At 36.3% G+C, this 23,902-nt stretch overlaps 1 protein-coding gene across 1 annotated transcript in view; it reads right to left on the bottom strand.

Annotated features, from left to right (window-relative positions):
* Positions 1 to 15,901, bottom strand: part of LOC142339805 (uncharacterized) — a 92,052-nt gene extending 76,151 nt beyond the window's left edge. Inside the window, exon 1 of the mRNA XM_075390089.1 lies at positions 15,838 to 15,901. The gene's annotated coding sequence lies outside the window, so the exon portion shown is untranslated. The remainder of the gene's footprint in view (positions 1 to 15,837) is intronic.
* Between the last annotated feature and the right edge of the window lie 8,001 nt (positions 15,902 to 23,902).

Consider the following 23,902-nt stretch of genomic DNA (forward strand, 5'->3'; position numbering starts at 1 on the left):
AAAGTATCAAGTGGAAGTTACCACATGGGTTTCAGCAAAAGATGGTTGCAAGCCGAATTTTTTGGGAATGGATTTCCTTGAATCTACAGTAAAATCTATTGACCTAACCACTCCAAAAATTGATTTAAAAACTTACCCTGAAGTAGCCGTCACATTATCTAGATACCAAACGAAAAGCTATCCATACATTAGCTCTTACAAAATTGTAACTCTTGACCAGCAACTACCATTAGCACCAAAATCAACTCGAGTAATATCAATTAAACCTCCGAATGAATTCTTCAGAAAGGGAACCTCCTTCGTAATTGGAAGTGAACTGCAAGCTCAAGGAATTTATACTTACAACGTTCAGTGTTTTAGAAAAGAAAAGGAATTACCAATAATGCTAAACAATCCTCAAAACAACAAGGTTGTCATCCAAAAGGGTCCTATTGGGCACACTTTAGAAGACATTGAAATTAGACAAGACCCAGAATTTTCTGTAGTTGACAACGTTGCATTCATAAACCACCTAATGAATAGTGACACTAATTGGGATCAAATATTCCATGTTAGTGAAAAACAAGGTCCAAAAATTTCAAAAATTCAAAATTTCTTTGCAGGCAAAACTCCTGAAAAACAAAAGAAAACAGAAATGCGAAAAAGGCAACAAGATTTTACCAACAACTACGAATTAGAAACAGACTTTAGCGACGACCTCAAGGATCTTAAGCCACAATTAGAAACAACTGATGAGAACATCAGACCCGTTGAACTTCCCAAAGGAAAACTTAACAGATTTGACAAAACCGATCAAGCGTTTCTCAAAAAATTTGATTTCAGTCAAGCTGATATCAATGACGAAAACTTAGACAAGTTACTGAGGACTTTAACTAAAAATAAAGACGTTTACTCTCAACACAAATACGATGTTGGAAAGATAAAACAAAAGTTTCATGTTAAACTTTTACCTAATTCAACTTTGACAAAACAAAGACCATCCAAAGTACCATTACATTATCAGGAAAAACTAGAAAACCTTTTGGAACAACTGTGTAAAACAGGTATAATCCGGGAAATGGGTAAGGATAAAGAAATGGGATCAGAATTTATTAATCCAATCATAATCCTACCCAAGGGGAACACAGTAAAACTGGTTATAGATGCCCGATATCTGAATTCAATAACAGACCTTAGTCGATATTCATGGCCACTCGAACCAATCGGAAGTCTATTAACTAGATTAAAAGGTAATTTCTTCACAACCAGTGATCTTTGTTCAGCCTATAACCAAGTCCTATAACTGAGGAAACCAAACAGCTGGTAAGTTTTGTAATTGGTCCAAAGCAATACACATTTGAACGCGAATTTTACCGCCTATGCGGTCTACCTAATTTCTACAGTCGTATAATGACTATCCATTTTGCACCATTAATTAGAAAAAAACAAGCTATAACCTACATTGATGACACCATCATGCAAGCGCAAGACGAAACCGAAATGTTTGAAATAATTGACAAGTACCATGAACTTTTAAGGAAATCAGGATTGAAAGCTCAACCTGAAAAGACTAAATTTTTCCTTAAGAAAGTACAGTTCTTGGGACATGTAGTAGGTAAAGATGGGATACAACCAGTCAAGAAGCGAGTAGCAGATTTAAAAGCACTTAAGTCGCCTGAAAACAAACGTGGTGTCATGAGAGTTCTAGGTTGCTTAGGATTCTACAGCATGTACATCAAAAATTTGCATGTTGACTGCAAACCATTCTATGACTTAACCCGCACAGAAACTAAATTTGTTTGGACAACGGAACACGAAAAACTGTTTAACGACATTAAAAACAGAATTAGCGAAGATACTATCTTAGCAATACCGGATACTAAATACCCTTTCCACGTGCATGTAGACGCTTCTTCTATAGGAGTAGGCTCAATTCTCGTTCAAGAATTTCCAGAAGGGAAACGAATAGTGTCTTTTAATTCTAGAATTTACACTAAAGAGGAACAAAAAATGAGTACCACAGCACGCGAACTTTGCGGTGTAATATCGGCATTACAAACTTATGGGCATTACCTAATTGGTTCCCCCATCCTGTATACGTGTACACAGACCATAAGCCTTTAATGTATCTATGGGGTAGAAGAGGAAAACTCTCTCACAGGTTTTTTAGATACCAGTTAGTAATTTCTCAATTCCAGAACTTGAAAATTATTTGGACTGAAGGAAAAAACTTAGCTTTTCCCGACATCCTAAGTCGCAATGTAAAACTTAAAGATCTGGACAAGTATCAACTTAAACACAAAAAGATACCAAAAGACATTAGTTTTTACAACGAGCATGGTAACGAGGAAAAATACTTCATTTTGCGTGATAATGAAAAGGGACCAGCAGATGACTTTTTTCCAATCCTAAAACGAAGCATAATGGGTATCGACAAATTCATTTTCAAAAATGACAAAATGGTAAAGCAAAAGTACGACAATAATCAAAACAGACTTTGCTCAATAAACAATATTTCGGAAGATTTCTCGTATGGTTCATCAATTAACCACTATAGGCGTCACCGCAAACATGAAATAACCCCTGTATCAGAACAGGAGGAAGACGAAACGTCTGATCTTTATACAGAAATTGATTCCTACCCTGATGAAGGGATAACCGAACAAAATTTTGACCAAATTTCGGAATTTGAATTGTTCAATGAGAACCAGTCACCAGAATTAGAGTTTGACAAACTCTACATTGATCAAACTAATACCACAGACTCGGAGTACAGATTCCCTCTAGAATATGATAAAGTTTTTCTCGTGAAAAATAGCACTTGTATAGACAAAACCGAATTAGCAAAAAAATTTCCCGAAAATACAAAAATACAAGATGCAAGAGAACTCATTGATAAACTGACAACCTTCTCTAAAGAAGTTGATTTAAATACATCAGTAATTTGTCAAGAACAATTAAAAGATCCAGTAATACAACAAATTCGTCAATCAAGAACGAACAATAACAAAGATGAAAAGAAAATTGAATTCCGACAATCTAAAGCCATAATGTCATACATTAATAACTTTGAAAAACTGAGTTTTGTAGGCAACATCTTATGTATTCAACAACAAACAGACGAACCAGATATTGAATACCTAAAAATTTGTGTACCACTGTCATTGTTCTTTAAAGTTTTTCAGCTAGCTCATTGTGAACCTTCAGGTCATGTAGGTTTAGATAAAACACTTGCTAATGTAAAACGATTTTTTTATTGGCCCGAAATGTATAAATGGATTGAAAACCTAATTGCTGATTGCCTTGAATGCCAAAAAAATAAACAAAAACGGAGAGATATCCACGAAGCACCTCTCGAAAAGTGGACTGATACAGTCCCATTCCCCTTTCATACGGTCCATTTTGATCACAGAGGACCTTTAAATCCTCCATCGAATGGTAAACACCATTGTTTAGTTATTGTCGATTCATTTTCGCGTTTCATTCAAGTATACCCTGTACGTTCCACAGACGCAGTAGACACCATAAAAGATTTAGAAAAGTTCATCTTGTCCTTTGGAATACCACAAAAACTTGTTTATGATAAGGGTTCGGCATTCATGAACCAAGATTTTGCGAGTTACATTCATGAATTAGGTATAACACCCGCACCTCGAACCGCTTATGCGCCTTGGACTAATGGTAAAGTCGAGATCCAAAACAAACATCTAGGAGCACATTTCCAAATTTTTCTAGAACAAGCTCGAGGTAAATGGGACGAACTGGCACCAAAATTTGCTTTTTCTCATAACACGGTTCCAAATGCTAGTACTGGAATCTCACCTTATGAAATTGTGTTCGGACAAAAACCACAGATACCTCTGTTACTTAAGTTAGGACTCCTACGAAATTCACAACTCACATGCTCTTCCGAGTTTTGCAAAGACCTGCCTCCTCACAGGCATACCTTACAAACTTCAAAAAACACCGAAATTGACAAACTTCTAAAACCGACTATTAACAATTCGTTGCTTATGCGAGAAAACCAATTCAAACAAATATACAATAACGCTTATAAAAAGAGCTTAGAAAACAATAACCGCGCACATAAACGTAGAAACAAACACAAATTAGGCAAGCCACTTGAGGTTGGACAAAAAGTTCTAATGGAAAACTATCAAATTGAGTTAGGAAAGTCAAAAAAACTACATGAACTAAGATCAGGACCTTATACTGTAGAAAAAAAACTAACCAATGTTAACTATGAATTAACTTTAGATAGCAACCCGGCCACCAGGAAGGTCGCTCATAGAAATCACCTAGTCGAGTACTCCCCAGCTACTGAAACTATACCAGAGTTAACCCTAGAGTATGGTATAGATAAAAATAATTTTGACACATTTTATAATAATCTAATGACAAGTCAGATGAATAAGCTCAACAGTCCCTTGACTAAATTCTCCTTCCAAAGCTCCACTAACACCGAATATTTCCCCGTGGATAATTTCATACGAAGAGACTCCCCTGTGCAGAACTTCGACCCTGACCGAACACCTACCAATTTCGATTCTGGATTCAACGAGGCAAGTTCAGGTGGTCGTGACAACCCACCTCCAGTCCAAATACACCTGCCTAGCGGCAGTCGAACAAGAAGTTCAACTCCTTGCCCACAGCACAATTCTAGAATTCCTCTAGACCCTAATTTAAGTCCTCTCCGCCCTAATACATCGGAACAAGGACCTTCTAATTTACAAACTTTAGAAAATAATAATAATAGGCGAACTTCTAGTCGCTCGGCCAAGCCGCCATCACGCTATCAAGCCGGATTTACTTAACTTTGTTTTAGGTAGCAATAAATCCAGTCAACATTTACTGGCAGTGCCTATTACTACAACTCATAGCCTTAATTCCCGACTTGAAGCGCTAAAAAAGAACAGGATGAAAAGATATCCTTGTTTTGAAAAACTCTATTTTTCTTATTTACTTAGAAGTCTTTTCTACTTTTGTCCTCTTCTATAGTTATTAACGCTACTGAGGATATTAATGACGTATCTAACAAACTTAGGGTCATTCATTATGACTGTTCTAAAATGAAAGAAAATAAAATGTATGCTTTAACACAAGTTTCTCCTTGCAAAATTACACCCGAAAACATTCAGATGGTTGATACACATGTAACACTTTATCAGCGGTCTTATCGGACCTTTGTCAAAGCACTTATGTGTAAAGTCACCGCAATGCTCATTCGTTATAATTGTGGTATGTTTTCTCATTCATCAATTGTACACAACGCTCCAATAATAACATACGATATTATTGTTTCACCCGAACAATGCCTAAATGCTAATAAAACTGGAAAAATTACTGTTACCGAATTTGACGATGATGACATGGAAATTGACATAAAACATGGAATAAAAGCTGTCTCCTATAAAAACCAGGGAGTTGATCTTGAAGGTGAATCATCAACATCTTGTGATAGTCGTGGTCAAATTAAACACTTCTCTTTTGAAACCCTGATGCAAGAAACTATACTCGATATTGATCTTAATGACAGATCTGTCTATAACAGTCAAGGACTAAAACTTCCTTGTGCCCTCTCAGAAGGAGGTTGTCATTCGACATCACTCGACCCCTTTGCATACAATTGGGAGGCACCGGAAAATTGTATAGTTACTAAAAGATTTTAACAAAACGCAAAAATGCTAAAACATGAAAACGAACTTGGTAACGTACAGTATTTCATAGTGAGTGATGAAAAACCGGAGACGCCCTATGAAGGACCAGGAACGTATTCTCCTGCTGAAATGGACATAAAAATTAGAGTAATTGATGAAAAAGAAAAGGTGTGTGGAAAACCAGAATTTATTTACAGAACAAATTTAGATTCCTTATATGTTTCTTATAAAGGCGGATTTAATATGAAGACTGGCAAACCTTATAAAACAGAAACTCAACAATTTTTTCATAAACTTCGTGTTGAACCTGACAATAGCCTAAGTGTAAATGGGTTTAATAGGAAGCCTTCAGATGAACAGATCTGAACATCCGACAATGGTTTTGTTGCATGGGAACACTTAGACAAAGACAAGTTAGACTATGATCTTACATGCAAATACATGCAAATAAAACAAGCATGGAAAGGTTTGATCATAGAACAATGCAAACTTGACTGAACTCAAAAACAAATGTTACTAATGCAGGCTATCCAAAACAATCGTTTAGCTGGATATATGTTAACCGGCAACCGCTCGATGTTCTTAGACACAGATGGTAGCATAGGTTGGCTGTACCACTGTCCAAAACGAAACTCACCACTTCAGGTTCTTGAACAGTGTTATGATAGGATTCCTATTCATTATGATGGTAGGACAATGTTCGTCGACCCAATTACTCGACGAACCTACCCTTTTGCAAACGAAGTAGATTGTGTTGGAGGCTACAAAAGTGCCTACCAATTAGATATTGATAATGAAAATTCATGGTACCCTTTGATGCCAGCACCTGTTCCTTTACAACCGCCAAAAATATTCTCTTCAAGAGTTATTAGTTCTATTCCAAAATTTACCGGTTACGAATCGCAACGTGCCGGAATTTACACACCAAATCAACTTAAACCTTTTTGGGACAATATCTTGCATTCGGAAGCTTCAAAATCTGTTTTGACAAAAATTTCAAGAGAAGTTCTAGAAGGGAGAAACATAGACTATTCTCAAAAAGATATCTATGCGTCGGCAATGGGAATTAACAGACAAATTTATCTAGATTCTCTTCTTTCACCTACATTTTTTACAGACCAGTTCAAAGGCACTTTTGGAATCATCACTTTTTATCTGGAAAAAATTGGAGTTTATTTTGCTTGTTTCTTGTGCATAAAATTCTTAACTGATGTAATCGTAACAATCATAAGAGCGTTCGAAATCCACAAAATATCCAACAAAACAATGGGTTTTTGGAAAATTCTATTAGGAGCAACATATATGCTTTGTATCTTATCGTTCTTTACACCGGTATTCTCTAACGAAACCAAACCGTCGGCCCCACAGAACAACAATCATTTTTTACCGCTTAGTAATTATCAACCTTACAGCACAATAGAAAAAACTTACAAATGCGTTGAGGATCAACTTCGAGAAAATAAAATTGATGAGCATTGTCATACAGAAAATAATAAAGTAGAATCTGGCGTCACATCAACCACAACCACAAAATGATGCAACCAATCGAAGTGTGGTGGCACCTCCTTAAAGCTGTTAATAAAAAATCATCTTTTTCATAAAAAAATAATTTGTCTCAAAAATAAAAAAAATTATTTGAATTAGACTCTATAAGTTAATTAATATCTTGTTTAGATACACCTCAAGGATGCTATGCCATGCAACCCAAATTCATAAAACAGCCTAACGCTTTATTCATTCGATTTGGACAATACACCGGACAAATATTATCATCAAGTATTTCCGATTTAAAAACTACTGTAACTATTAGAGTTGCATCTTTCTACTTCAGTGACATTATAGACTTGGACGTACCGCATTCAAATTTTCAATACTTCTCATTGTTAAGAGCCCTGATTGATGACACAATTACTTTTGTAAACATTGGAGTCGAATACAAAATTGTTTCAAAGCGTCTGAAGAAAAATATTATTAGACTTTGACTTTTCCTGTAAGAGACATGTGTGGATTCCTTTCTTGCTTTTTATTTCTTATAATCCATTTTCAACTATGTAATCGCAACTATGTCTATCTAACTATTGCCTGCACTCTTCCCCTACTCCGATTTTGCTTCAGTGAATCCGATTGATATATTATCTATAAATATCAATCGTTGTCAATAATCCTCTTTTCAGAAATAATTGACACACCCTTTTTTATCCTTTTTTCTACATTTACATACTTTTATACATAGTTTTGAAATGAAGAACAATAAGTTAATTAACAACTAAAACGCTTCCATTAATGTACTTTTTGTTTCAAGATAGACTCGTTACAATTTATCAAATAAAGTAAACTTTTGAAGAAAATCACGGAGACATTTTTCCTCAAATCGTTATAAATTTTGAGTTTTGGGACACTTGGGAAAACGATACTGTGATTTTAACCCCTCATTCGTTGTATTGGAATTATTTCGTGTATTTAGCACAATTCGACCCTAATAGTCTGACAAATGAGCTAGATCAGCAACATGATTCATTTAACTAATAGAAACTTACAAATCAGAATCGGAAACCAAAATTTTGAGCTCTTAGCCGTATACTATGTTTCCGCTATAAGTATAATGACTTTCGCAAAAAAACCCATGACAGACTTTTAACTATTTTCATTACTCATCCTCAGTTCGCCGAATTCACCATTTTTCTAGCATTCAAAGAGAACTCGGTATTTCAAGTACAACATCCAATCTACATTGCTTAGGTATCATTCTAAACTATGATATTTGCAGTTAACAATAAATTTGTAGAGTTACAAAAAATTCAACGATCTTCTGATGCATACCCAACTCCTGTACCTACTATGCTAGTAACGCTCAAAGAAATCCAAAGTGAAAAAATTTGTTTAATAAGTATTAATCCTCTTTCAGTTCATTGGAAATTCTTCCTCTTTATTTTAGAAAACCCAAACTGTGTACCTCATAATCTTTATTTTGAATTGCCGAAAAGTGATTCTTCTCAAAACGATTTCATTACTAAAGAATTGGAAACAATTAACAATTAAAAAACAGCAATGATATTCTCATACCAAAATCGCCTTATACAAATTCAATTTTTTGAAAAATTATTTGTGACAACAAAAAGTAACAGAGTTATACCACAACTAATACTCCATTTCGAATATTTAAACACTTGGACTGATGGAACCATCATCTTAACACCATCTTCCCCCTATTGGACATTCTTCATAAATATATCCCAAGCTTTAAATGGTTCCAAAATCCCTTTTAATTTAGATCTCCTATAATGCTGTTCCACTTTGGTGAGCGACTAGTCAAAGTAGAATCCCTCGAGAGATCATTCATTGAAACTCCCACTGCAGAAATAAAGCCCTATATAATCATATATTATACTGACTACGAACGTGGATGTGAGGGTTCTACTCGAGTCACCATGGTAATGATGCACTGGGAATTCTTTCTCGCACTCATCGATATCGAAGAGCACTTCCCAGTCAACTTGGGCGCTCTTCAGTAAAGTAATTTGTTTTACATAACTTGCTCTCCACAAAAATTTTTTTTTCTCTCCTTTCCTCTTCTTCATTTTTTTCTATCCTTTTTTTTCTGATCAATTTGTTCTTTTCCCCTCATTTCTTTCCAAATTGTTAAAACTAAAATGATTTTGTTTATTGGTAAGGAAAAAATTAAAATTGTTAAAGTAGAAAGATGGTTCAATATTTGTTTCACACAGTATAAAGCATGTATCAAGATAACTTATATGTTTTTAAGCACCGGTACCATTAATCATTATTACATTTATCCAAACGAGAAACACTGGAATTTCTTTTTTGCTATTGCAGATTTAAATGTAACTATCTCCAACGAACTTGAACACCATGGATTAGAACTCGTATACCCGGATCTTTCTGATTTGTCCTTATAATGGGAAACATTCTGAAAATATCGTCTCAGCAACCTCAAATTGATACAACCCCTAAAATTGAATGCCCTGTTTGTTATCTCCCTTGCCGTCAATTCAAAAAATTGCTCAAAAACCCAAATGGTCAGCCCCCCCCCCATTTTGCTTGCATTCCTTGTAGAAATGAATTATTTAAATATTGGAACCAACCTAAATGCCCCATTTGCGTAACTCCCATTTATACATTCAGTCATTGCCATTATTTCCAGTGTGATTCTTGTCAAGAAGTCAAAAAGTTATCTACCTGCCACAGTCACTTCAGGGATTTTCACCCAAAACAATCAATTTGTTTGCAGTGTATGACCTTCACAGCTACTAAATGCCCCTTATGCAAACAAACAATTGACCCAAACAACCCGTGGTAAAATCCTTGATTCAAAACTACCTTCACAAATTATCCAAAATGTTTATCCCCAAAGTACTTGATTTTTTATTAATGGCCCTCATGATTATTGCAGCAGCCTTCTCCTTTGTTTTAACCGTTTTCCTCGTTGTTGTAAGTATTCCTTTCAATTTTTTGATGTTAATAGTTATATTAGTAATAGACCAAACAATAAAATCCCAAAATAATCAACAACCAAATCCTCCAACCATACCAGTCCCATAATCCCCTCCAATAACAATCTTCCAAAAATGAATACAATTGACAACGAAACCAATACTATAGAATCCAAACCGGTCTCATTAATTTGTTTATGCTGCAGACGCGAAACAATTGTTTTCAAGAAATTACACGAAAATCCCCCTAACGAAATACCCCACGTAATGTGTCTACTCTGTTACCAATATGTTATAAAAGATATGGGCTATGATTTTTGTCCAAAATGCTCTAAATTTAATGTTATCTTTTCAATCTTTAACTGGTTTCAATGTGATATTTGCAAACAAACAAGATTTCAATACTCTGTTGCAAAAACGTTTCATCACAGTGATCATAAGCCCGTCAACTTTTGTAAATTTTGCGTAGAAGATTATAAATTATGCCCTCGTTGCGAAAAAAACAACCACATAATCTAAAATGCGTCCAAGAACATCCAAAATTTTACTTCTTTCTCTAGTTTTATTTTTAATCCAATCGATATCCCTAATTCAACTCAGTTTTTACCAGGAGCAAGTCACCTCCTTCACCTTGGTTCTGCACTACTCATTCAATTGACAAAATGCAACCCATAACATTGTTTATTCTTCTGTTTGTTCTCTTATGCGCATTGGCAATATCCCTTTTTATTAATAACTACCTCCTTTCCGCAGTTCGCCAAATTTTCTCCAGATAATAAAAATGACCAATCTAGACCTATCCACAAAAATATTTATCATAATCCTAATTACCTTGCTTGCCATATCGCTTCTCATTAATCTCATCCTACTGCAGTTTCTCAAAGATTTTCCTGTTTCTATCTAAGGGAAATAAGAGAACAGTCACTCTATGGGTCTTTCACAATCCCTATTCGACGGTTTCCGTTGGTTCTATCCCCATAAGGACATTATCTGCCCCATATGTTCACGGAAACCCGTTATTGTAGAAAAACTGCATAAACAATTTCCCAGAGAAAATCCTCACTATGTATGTATTCCTTGCAGAAAGGCACTTTTTAAAAGATACCCAAACCCTAAATGTCCCATTTGTCTTCGACCTTGTCTTCCCGTCCTGATCACATCCTACTTTCATTGCAATTTATGCAAAAAAATGAAAACAGAATTAGGAGTAACAAAACACCCACATTTTTCCCGACATGAAAAACACCGATTCTGTCGAGTGTGCATAAATAAGCTGACAAGATGTCCCATTTGCAAAAATTTTTTAGACGACGTTGTCTAATAAACCAAAAACACTCAAGCCCAAACGATCTTTTTTTCTCTCTTTTAACTTTTCCTCGGGAAGGGGTTACCTCAGCTTTCTCCAGCCTGCCCCCCTGGCTTTTGAACCTAAATAATTCAGAACACTAACACGATAACTGAAAATTCCAAAAATGACCCGGAAAATTTCTTTCTTTCAACTCAGCAAGTTTGTCTCCCCAGCTGCACGGGTCGTTGCAGCCGTGTTAGTGTGACGCACGCCCCAAGACTCACACCTCCGGACAGCGGAGAAAGACGTACTTGTGCCAGGGCTGCCCGCCTGGCATAAGTATAAAAACTTTTTTATTATTGCCCCCCCTCCTTTATTAAAGTTAACTTTGCATTTAGCAAAACAAAAACCCTTATACCAAACTTTAATACCAAATGCATTTAGCATTATAATTTTTAAGTAAAGCAGTTTGCAACAAAACCTTACAAAAACATTTTTACAATAGAATACATTTTATATTAGCAATACAATTGCAAACTTGAAAAGAAGCCATAATGTGTGATATTGATGACACAGGCTAACCAAAATCAAAATATTTTAGATCACCCACAAGGAAACACTCACAATGACTACCAGACCCACACTCGCAAGCGTAGTAATCCCCAATCAACATCAACAACTAACAACACAACAAGAACAAACACAAACCCATTCTTCCCAGCCTCCTATTTTCTCAAAGCCTCCATTTACTACAACCATTGCACCTCCATCAACTTCGAGTCAATATGATCCGCAAAACAATTGGATAGTCGATCGAAAGAGACCAGCACCAGGAAATCAACAAAGCAGTCACGCAGAGAAGATAAGAAAAATGGCAAATATAGATGACCTCATTAGTGACAAAGAGCGAAAGGACATCCCCTATTGCTTGAAAATTCAGAAAATTAGGGAAAACGTTGTAAATCCCATGAACCCCAGATTTGTGACGAACTTGAAGTATACTTTGAAAATGCAAGCCAATAAGTTCAGAATCTCTGACAAAGTTAAGGTTCAGAACATTTCAACCGGCGAAAAATTTCTTGCGAAAACTGAAAACCTGCCTATTTTGAAAGAGTTCTCCTTACCAGAAGCAACAAACGTCTGGAGAATAAAAGACAGAGATACCCAAAAGAACACTTACCTCGCCAGAAACAATCAGCTGGACTCGTATGTCAACTTCCCCTATGCCCACTTAACTGCCTTCCCGACGCCATCGAAGAAGTCACCCAAGCTTCACTAATTTCGGAGAATTCCAAGTTCCGACAGGAGTTAATTGTTAAAGAAACCGAATTGCAGGAGCTACAAATTAGATTTGAAAGATTACAAATGCAGAACAGTGAAAAGGAGAAAGTAACAAGCGATGACTATTGGCGGAGGCAGTACATCGTCTCCCAGCAAGTAAAAAAATTGGAGGAAAGTAATGTTAAAGAAATTAACAAAGTGTATGCAAGAAAGCATTTAGAAATCACTACAGCCAATCAGAATTTAGGAGTCGAGAACAAAAAACTGGTTGAAAAAGTACAGCAACTCAACTCTGAATTGACGAAACTCAAGAAGAAGAACCGAAAACAAAAAAGGATAATCAAGGAACTATCAAATACAGAAAAGCATGAAGATGGAAATGAAGTAGTGGAAGTTGTTGATATCATGGACGACGGAAACAGTCCAGTACCAAGCCCAGTCATTTTGTCCCCAGAATTTTTTGAATAATACAGCACAACATTGTCGCCCTTTGCGATTAATTTTATAGCATACCATTGTCGCCCTTTGCGATTAATTTCATAACTGTCAGAACTTGTAGTAACTCATTTATATGTCTCAAGCGCAATAAAATTATATACGATGCAATATATTTCTTTTTTTTATCATTTTCTTTTCTATCTTAAAAATCGGGGTGAGCTGTAGTATTACGAGAGCCGTTACAAATGAACGGATAATTAATCCCGCATTAGAGCGAACGTATTTAGGCGCTAATTAACCATTCTTTTGCCGCGCGCTAAACGAACTAACGCTTGTTAAGACTACCAGTACACAAGTATTTAAACAACTCAGTTCGACTTATTTAAATAACACAACCTTAGGCCTGGATCTCCTCGCTTATATCCAGGATAGAAAATGTACGTTGTTGAACGTAGGCGGCCTGTAAAACCACAGTTTCTTTTGATTTAAATTACTTCTGCTTTTGACAGTTGCAATTCAGATCTTTCCCCCCAAGTTCAATAAAGATGAAGCAGATTGCTTCAGGGGAAAAGACAATAGAGTCTCATAAAAAGCCCCCAAGAAAACCATAATTGTTGCGGTTTTAGAAGAGGGGAAAAGCAGAAAACAGGCGCCTACGAAATCAAAAATTGATGCTCTCAGCTTTTTAGATTTTTACTATTTTTTGGAGTTTCAATAATTTCTCCGTGAGATAAAAAAGAGTTAATTCTCTTGCCTTCTCGGCCAATAGGAAAATTAAGAAGCACCTCACTATGAACGTGAGTTTGTGATTCGCTCCCTATCGGCCCAAACGGAGCTGAGAGGAATTAATTGTTTCTCTCAGCGAAGTGGGACGGAATAAAATTAGAGAGACAGAAATCACTCCCAGAAGCAAGCAGCAGACAACTGCTTTCATTTTTCTCAAAATTTAACTTCACTTTAACAATAAAATAGTCGAACAAAATTGTTTGATAACTTAGACAAATAATTCCAGATTTAATTTTATAACTTTCTTTTTCGACAAATAACATAACTGAAGAAACACCCAAGTGAACGATCGCCCAGCAGCTCACCTCCATTTCACCACTACACAACTGGTAATTAGTAAGCTGTAATTTTATATTTACTCTTTTATAAATTAAATACTTTCAGCCCCCCCCAACTATTTTAAATTGAGACTTATAGCACAGACAGGTCTTAGGCATATATCTTTGCCTTCGATTTGTTATATCTTTTGTCAAGTTTGACTGGCATACATAAAGAGATCCCGTATTGTGTGATCTGTAAGAGCCCAGCCAAATTTGATAGCAAGCAAAAGCAACTGTGTTATTTTCCTCTCAGTCCTTGCAATTTCCCGGCAAGAAGTTGGAGGACTGGCATCTTTCCCCGTTTTTACGGCATGATCTACCTGGAATCAACGCACTTGTCACATGCCTTAAACATTCATCTTTGGAAAAAAATCGCGGATTTTTTATTCAAGCGTCCAACTTATCCATTAATTAATCACAGAATCTTAAAAAAATTTCACAGCATTATAAGAACGAAACTTGCTTTATTTTAAATTGTAGCGATACAAAAGGGACAACTCTAATAAGATAGCTTGATATAAGTTTTGGGTGACATAAAGCTGAAGAAAATTGTAGAATCAGTTCCTGTTTTTTTGCGCTGCAAATCCAAGCAGCTTCAACTCAGGAGTTTGTTTTCGATGCTTTTCCGAGAAGCTTAATATGGTTAAGTATGAGAAGAAGTTAATAAAACAGAAATATAAATTTTTAATAAAAATTTTACCTCTTTTCAATTTAATTGTTCTCAATATATGAAAACAAAATCCACAAAAGCAATTATTTGTTTTCACCTGTGAGAACAAATAATATGGTTATTCAAAGCTGGCGTCAGTTGTTCGTCTTCTTTAAAAAAAAACAGGCAGCTTTTCAATAATTAAGCTTTAAAGACAAAAGACAAACTAACTGTAACTAAAAGTTGTAATAACTTGTCTCCAATGAAGAAAGAAGTTTCTTGACTCCATTTTCTCATTGTTGCAAATAGCCAACGTATTGAAGTTGAAAATTAGGAGGAGGGGCTAAAGTTCACTTCTTGTAAAATACTGTTCATTTGCAAACAATTTAGCAGAACAGTTTTAAATTTGAATTTGAAAAAATTTTTTCGGGTTATTCTTTTTAAATGGGTAAAATTGTAAGTAAACGTGATGTTCTTTAGAGAGGCCAAAAAATGGATAACCTCACCGATACTTCCTCAAAACTGCTGCTTAATATGTTTTCTGGTTGATTAATTTTCACCTGTTTTTTGTATAGATATCAAATATTTTTTCTATCACAGCAAAATCAGAGTGCAGCAAAATGTTAATCAATTGGCCTTATACATTTGTGAAGAATCTTTTAGTCAACTAACAATATAATAAGTAAATTGCAGAAAAGCAGGTAACTTAGTTGAGGGATGGTAACAAGTCATTTCTTAAAAAATCTTATTCAAAAAGTTCAACGCTATCCTTTGAACAATTTAGTACTAATTTTTTTAGTTCTTACGTCAGACTAAAAAAAATCACAAGGAAAAATTTATTAGTCTAAGAAACATCGCAATTACTTTTTTATTAGGTTAGTTAAATTACTGACAGTAAGGCAGCTAGAGTAAACAATTATAATGTCCATTAGTTTACGCCAATTGAGTTTTTGCATTAAACTAATGTACGCAACAAATTCGTACGTACCTGTTTTTCTCTCCATTCAATTAACTGCTAATTGTTCCAAAAACGATTTTGAGTTGTCAGCTGAAAGCCTTGCTCCCTTTCTGCAAAGACAAAGTGTCGCTGCTCAAAATTGATTACATAATTCTGACGCAGCGGAAATGACCTTTGGAAACAATTTTTCATTACGTTTGCAAAAGTTACATTTACCCGAGTATATTTACTCGAATTTGTCACTCTTATTGACCATGTTTTAAGCTTAGGGGTTTTATTCATGTGTGAAAATTGTGACAGTGAGCAAATTCATTTCAATTGTCTATATATATACGTCATAATTTACCACGATGCCTGTTTTTGAGCAAGCTTGAACAACAGTGACATCATTTTGTCACCCTTTTCCGCATCCCTCGTCACACATGTCCACATCATCACTCTTTTTCACGGTTACTATCCGTGATGGTTTTTAGAAAATGTCAGAAAAAAAACATGCTGAACAATATTATTGCGGCGAGCTGATAAGATTTGGGTGTCTTTTGGCAAAATCTCAATTTTTCGAAAATTCGGGCACATTTGATTATTTGACTCTTCCTTTGCTACTCTGGACTATTTTTTTCAAATTAGATTGATTGATCAAAATATTCGAAACAAAAGAGCCGGGCTGTTATAGTGCCTCGAATGTTTGACTATGAACCTTATGTGCAGATAGCCGTAGACCAAAAAAATTGCAAAACGGCTCAAATAGAATTGATTTATTTAAGACTAGACCGTGTATAAGGAACATTTAACTTTAATACTGTAGGAGGCTGTACACATTTTAAACTTTCATCTAAGAGAACGATTTGATAGATACGGCATCACCCTAGTCTAATACCGACGGCTATCTTGCAAGATCTTGCAAGATAAGCGTCGGAGTTCGACTAGGGCAGTTTATTTGCACCAGATCCAAACTATGTTTTTCTATTAAAAACAGTAAAATTTAACTATATATTAGGTTTAAGGAACCAGTTAACTTCAACAAAATATCTTTTATTTTTTTACTTAATCTACTTTTTTAAATCTCGAAAACCTCATAAATCTTACAAACAGAATTTAAAAAGATTGTAGAGACACCCAGCGAAATTTAATCAGATAAATCTAGTTTTGTGTGTCTGCCGGTACCATACCAATTCTAAAGACAATTGAAAAAAAACTTGCATTAGGTACTTTTTTTCATTTATGTTATTGATTCGTATATGCGCTAATAATTTACAAAATTCTTTATTTCAAGAAATATTTGCTGATACGTTTAACACGCAACAATTTTTCATAGATATTGGGAAAAAAATGTTTTCGTTTTGATCAATAATAACTTCTTGTTAGGCAATATGCGCAATGATATAATATTTTCTACCCTAACATGCTTCAAACTTCGATAGAAGTCGAAAAAGTACTGTTTGAGAATTCCATTTTGTTTCTTTTTTGCATTTTTATTTTGTGAAATTCAAATTGAGGCTTAAATATCTAATGTTAAAAAAATAGTATTTGACGAATTAATAACCAGTTTTGAAAAACTTTCTTATGACAAGAAGTTGTAAGTTTGTCAGTTTCTTACCATCCCTTTTCTGAAAAAAAATTTTTTAATTACTAATGTCCTTAAGCAAAATTTGTTTTAAGCATAAAATTAAACAAGGAAGCTCGGTACATTATTTATCGACCCTGCTCATCAAAATTTTTGACTTAATTTCAAAAAGTTTTAAAAGTTTAAAAAATTTACTTAAACTTTCAAAACTTTATTATTTTCAAAAAGCAATTGGTGTATGAATAAAAATCTAATTTTAAACTCCAACCATTAAACGAAGTAAGTAATGCCACTTTAGAGCGCAGATGAGATATGTCATTACCGAGTATACTAAAAAAAGGCACACGCCGAGCTCAAAAAAAAAACAACAGCAAATATTAATGTCTATTCTTCAACAGCTCAAAAGTCAAAAAAGCATCACACATATTCCCACTCAAACGAATTAGTTATTTAGCCCTAGTGAGGCAAAGCATCAGGCAAGGTATCAGGCGAGGTAACAAAAAAATAAAGTTAAAAAATAAGTTTGAATTATTGAAAAATATTTAATGAAAACCACTAGCTATAAGCTGAAAAAAAATAGAATTCATCAAAATTCCATGGGAAGCCATTGGGACTTTCATTGTCCATACTATCTTCGACTAAACAGAAATTGAAAATTAGTGTCAACCAAAAAAAATCGAAAAGAATTTGCTAGAAAATCAGTGTGCAAGCCATAAAAGTCAATGCTATATCATATTAACTAATCAAAATTTTCAAATGTGTAATTGGGATTGCGTGTAATGCCAATAGGTTCTGTTTAAATCTGGCGATAAACCAAAATTTAATCTCAAATTTGGGCAATTACTCCAAAATCAAGAATTTTTAAATCAGAACTAGTAGAATCAAAGTAAAAAACCAGTCTGAGCATTAAAATCCTAGTTAAAATCAATTCGATTTTTTTAACAGATAGAAAATGCAATTTATAATTGATGAAACTAAGCTACCGACTGACAGAAATAAGATGAAAAAGGTGACAAAATCTCTGATATATTTTAAAACGATATATTTTGTTTTATATATTTTATATTTTAGCTATCGACGTAAACACCTAAATTGGGCTCATATATACCTCCATAAGGAGTCATTCAAACCTAATTTTATCCAAAAAAATTCATCGACAACAAAGGAACATCATCACAGTTGTGTAATAATCAACTTTGCTAATCTTCAAATTACTCTCTTTTGAGGACAGTTAAGACCCTGTACTTCAAATAGAACTGATTTCATTCTTTTTCAACCAAACGACGAAAAAGCACTATCAGCTTACAGCACTTTATCATAACTCATTTTGTTAGAGTAGTAATTTTTTTAAATTCAATTGAAAGTTTTTCTTTTTTTTCATAGACATAGAGCTTGAGATGAAAAGCCATCAATTTGACGGGCGCGATTTTCTGTTTATTTTTGTTTACCAAAACTCTTCGGGTTAAAAATTTATCAAATTTTGTGTGATTCGTTCCTATGTAGCTATTAAATAGATATTGGAGTTAAAATATTTACAAAACAATTAATAAATTTCCCAGTGTTCTTAAATACAAAAGGCATTTCGTGAAAGTAGCTGAAACCTACACCAAAGTACCAAAAAGGTAGGTACACCAAGAGAATTTTCAATCGAATAATACATTTTGAGTTAAAATCAGTTTTCTTTTAACGGGAAGTAACTTTTAGATTTTCTAATATATTGCAGGCAGCTTTTATATTTTTCAGACAAAATTTTAAGGTCATCTGAGTCAAGGTTTTGACTATTTTTCTTCCAATTGTTCATAGAGAACTCTGGGTTCCTGTAATTTTTGCTTAACAGTTGCCCATAAATTTTCAATCGGATTCAAATTGGGACTATTTGCACCATTCCAGTACTTACCGCTCCTCTTCATTGAAGAACTCTTTGCTTTATAGACAGAAGTATCATCTTGTTGAAAAATAAGCTTTTGAGAATACAACACTTTTTCGTAGTTTTAAATGATTCTAAGCGAACTAGAACCTTTAGCGTGTTTGATCATCTAAATCCGCTCATCTGATGTTTTTTACCCCAAGAATTAGGTGATTGCGTCTGCACACTCAAAATGTTGCCAAGAAATCTCGTTTCATTTCTCCGAACAACAGGAACAAATCCTTCGCAATAGACGCCCTGAGCGTGTCACACTTTTGTTGTAGTTTGCATGCATACTGTTTAATACCTTGATACTGCTATTTGGTTCTTAAGCTGAGTTATTCTTGTTTTGACTATCAGATTTGGACATTTTCAATCGAGTGGCAAGCAATAAATTATCAAAGCAGTGTAACCTATTTTTCTGTGGAAGCAGAGAAAAAGTGAAGACGCGTTTAAAATTTAAAATTTACCGTTTTTCTTCCCGCTTTAGCAAGAAAAGAAAGTTTTAAACAAAAATAACACTTAATAATGCTCACAGATTGTGCTCTACGTAGCTTTTTTCTACTATAATGTATTTATGTGAAATTCAAAGAAAAACTCTATTGGATCGAATGTTCAACCTTAATCGCAGTTTCTTTAAAAATTTCATTGATTTCATAGCATCTCTTAATAAAAACAAACGTATCATACAGGAATGAATCGGAACAGAAATCAGTGATCCGAGCAGTAGGGTAGTATCTTCTAGGATTGGTCTCCTCAACTACACAAAATAAGTCGTCAGTCTTTAGTTGTTGCTCGGCAGGCGTTTGCCACTTAGAACATCGGTTCAGTGTCGGGATGTACTCTTTGATCCAACGAGACCAAATAGCGTTAGCGTAAGATTGCGCGCGGGCGAAACGCTTACGGTGGTAACACTCATCTACGCCTATGATGGAAGGATGACTACGTGCTTGATTACCGAGGAGAACAAGATTAGGTGTTAATGCGCCAAGGTCGGATGGGTCGGCGCTTACGGGCGTTAACGGACGTGAATTAAATGCTTGTTCGACCAGACAAAAAGTGTTACTTAAAACTTCATATGTGAGGCAACGTGTTCCAAGGATTGTGTAAAGTATGCGCTTAAAACTACATATTATCTTCTCCAAGATGCCACCTTGGGTTGAACCTCCACCAAATGCCTTTGTGGGCAAGTTCCACGGCGATGTTGATGGTGTTCCACTTATCGATGTTTTCGCGTAGTTCTTTTTCCGCACCAACAAAGTTAGTGCCATTATCCGACCAATTATTGGCTGTTATACCCCGACGGAGACAAACCGCTCCACTTCCATTATACACGAACTGGCGTCCATGGACGGAACGATTTCAACCTGAACGGCACGAGTTGTAAAGCATGTGAAAAGAAAACCCCACCTCTTTTCGGTAGTGTTGCGTACAGAAACGTAAAACGAACCGAAGTAGTCGACCCCCGTCTTCGTGAAGGTAGGAGACTGGTATGCGAGTCTTTCTACTGTGAGGTCAGCCATGATGGGTGGAATAGTGGCAGCGCATAACATTCTGCACGTGACGCAGTTGGATTTAACTGAACGCAGTGAGGATCGTAATTTGAGGATGGTGTAACGTTCTTGTACTTTAGCCCGCAGGTAGTCAATACCTAGGTGATGAGGTTTAACGTGGGTGTGCCCAAGGACCAACTTTACAAATGCATATGTTGCGTTGAGAACGATAGGAGAACAGCGGCTGCTGTGTTTGACGGATTTGTTTTCGAGGAGATCTTTTCTCTCCACATTAAATGGTTCCCTTTGCATGAGGTACTGGAGATGACGCTAGGCTTCGTCAGCTCCGTGGGGTCTATAATGCTATCATTGGCATTAAGGTAACATTCGTGAGAAGGTAACAGGTGGAGTGCGTACGCTGTTATCGGTAGCAACTTTTGATAAGATCTGTTCTTATCGAAGGAAATTAGTTGCGGGCGCGGTTCCCTAATTGACATGGTTACAGATGGGGTCAATGATGTATTGGTTTCATCAACTTCCTTAGTTACTATCCAAAGTTTGATGTTTCTTAACTTTTTCATTACTTCGAACGGGAATTGCTCCGGTTTTAAGAATTCAGGACCCAACACCCAGCTACTTGATTGCAAAACCTCAGCGGACATACCACGAGAACCGGCGTCTGCAGGATTATCGCATGAGGCAACGTGGTTCCATTCGTCAACGCTAGTTTTTTTCAGTAACTCAAATACACGGTTTGCAATAAATATTGACTGCTTGCTCGTGGAGCTAAGCTAGTTCAAGACAGTAGTGCTATTGGCCCACATAAAAACTTTTTTAACATGCACAGTAAGGGCTCGACAGATGGCTTGTTTCAACCGAGGCCAGCTTGCAGCTCTAGCTTTGGAATTGTCATCACTTTCATAGGTACTACGCGAGCTTTACCCAGGACAAAGGCAAGCTCTTTAGCTATTTTTTTGGGCCCACAAGAAGCGTTTACTTGAGCTCGGAGAAATGCAACAGCGCTGAAGACCTCTTGAGAACTATCGCCCATTATGTGTAGTTCCAGGTGTTCAAATTTTCCGGAAAAGTAGCTCCTTGGTATAGTGATTTTGGCAAGCTTGGGTAGTTTCACACTTCATTCGAGGAACCTTTCAACCGTGTTTTTGGTAACTCTTCATCCCAATGCTGATCGCTGACACGCCAGATATCCTTTAGTAACAATAGGGCACCAACGGTAAATGGTGCCACTAGGCCGATGGGATAAAATACCTTGGACACTAGGCTCAATACCAAGCGTTGTGTTAAAGATTTAGTTACTGTACTGGAGGTACCTCGACTCACATCTAGGGTATCATTGTTGTGATCCCATTTCAACCCACGCGCATGCAAAGAATCCTCCTTAGATGAGGCGATTTTTTTTGGTTCGTTTGACTGAAGTAACCCATCAATTCGATCAGCCAGATTTGGTACATTGCTTACAAACTTAGTAAGTTTGAACCCAACTAAATGGAGAAGATGCACCAACACCTTCCGTTTTTTGAGAGCCTTCTCAGGCGACTCCACCGATTCCAAGAAATCGTCCATGTAAAGTTTTTTCGGACTGCATTGATTGCTTCGGGGCACTGACCTATGTTGTCTCGGGCCACGCGTTGCAATGCATAGTGACGGAAAGTATGCTGTACCAGTGACGGAAAGTAGTTATTCTGGATCTGGTTGTTGTCATCATACCTTAACACTCCTACATTGTATCTTTGGTCTTTTTGGAGAGTTGTGGTTTCAAACTTTTCATGCGCGCGAACATCCGTTGCGGATCGTTGGTCAACCTGCTTGTACGCGTCGTACGATTCCATGTCATACCAAGACTTAACTTGTCAGGTTAATTCATAATCCTGTTCGACATGGGCTTTGAAACAAGTTGAGACTAAACTTGAGCATGACGGAATTTGGTCACTTAAGACCCAACCTATGGGCAAGCGAACAGCAAACGGGGAGCACTTTTCGTCAGCTGCAAAGTACTCTAATGGACGGATGGTATGGTATACATCCTGTCCAAGTATCATCTCAATGTTTCCATAGCTATATTTTACTGGATCTAGGACGGCCAGATGTGAGAAAGTTTCTTGCGTGGATTTATTGTCAATGATATCGGAACCTACATTTAATGTTCCCCTCACATAGACACGTCCAGTGAATGCTTCGAAGTCTTGATCTTTATGAGGTGTGACAGTCAATTGAACCACTTTTGTGTCGATGAGTTCTTCCTTGTTTATACCCTTGACAGTCAGTTTTAATGTCTCGGGCCACGCGTTGCAATGCATAGTTAGCGCAGGTGGGCGAGTCTTCAGCCCCGAATATATGAAGCGTGTATTGATACACTACAACATTTTTGTGGGGTCCTCCCGCCACAAAAAACGCAGTGATGGCTGGTCCCAGTCCGGGACACCCACTTGGAGGAACATACCCTTGATATCTGTGGACAAGGCGAATTGATGTTGACGAAACCTAAGTAGCACATGGATTAGGTTTTGGAGCAGGTCGGGGCCAGAGAGCAAAGATTTATTCAAAGAAATACCGTGGAACTTTGATGCACCATTTAGTACCCTACGCACGTTCCCGGTTGATTACAGGATGAAGTGGTAGGTACCACTCCTTATCCAACCATTTGAGCATCTAGGCTTTGAATTACGTAACCCTTTTCCAGGTCTTCACAGATAGTCTTTGCGTAATTTTAATTCAATGTTGTATCTCTTGAGAGCCGCCTTTCGAGAGACTTGAGCTGTACCGGTGACGGAAAGTAGTTATTCCGGATCTGGTTGTTGTCATCATCCCATAACACACCTACATTGTATCTTTGGTCTTTTTGGAGAGTTGTGGTTTCAAACTTTTCTTGCGCGCGAACATCCGTTGGGGATCGTGGGTCAACCTGCTTGTACGCGTCGTACGATTCCATGTCATACCAAGACTTAACTTGTCAGGTTAATTCATAATCTTGTTCGACATGGGCTTTGAAACAAGTTGAGACTAAACTTGAGCATGACGGAAATGGGTCACTTAACACCCAACCTATGGGCAAGCGAACAGCGAACGGGGAGCACTTTTCGTCAGCTGCAAGGTACTCTAATGGACGGATGG

This window comes from Convolutriloba macropyga, chromosome 5, assembly GCF_964194025.1.
Source record: "Convolutriloba macropyga chromosome 5, txConMacr16.3, whole genome shotgun sequence".
NCBI lineage: Eukaryota > Metazoa > Xenacoelomorpha > Acoela > Convolutidae > Convolutriloba > Convolutriloba macropyga.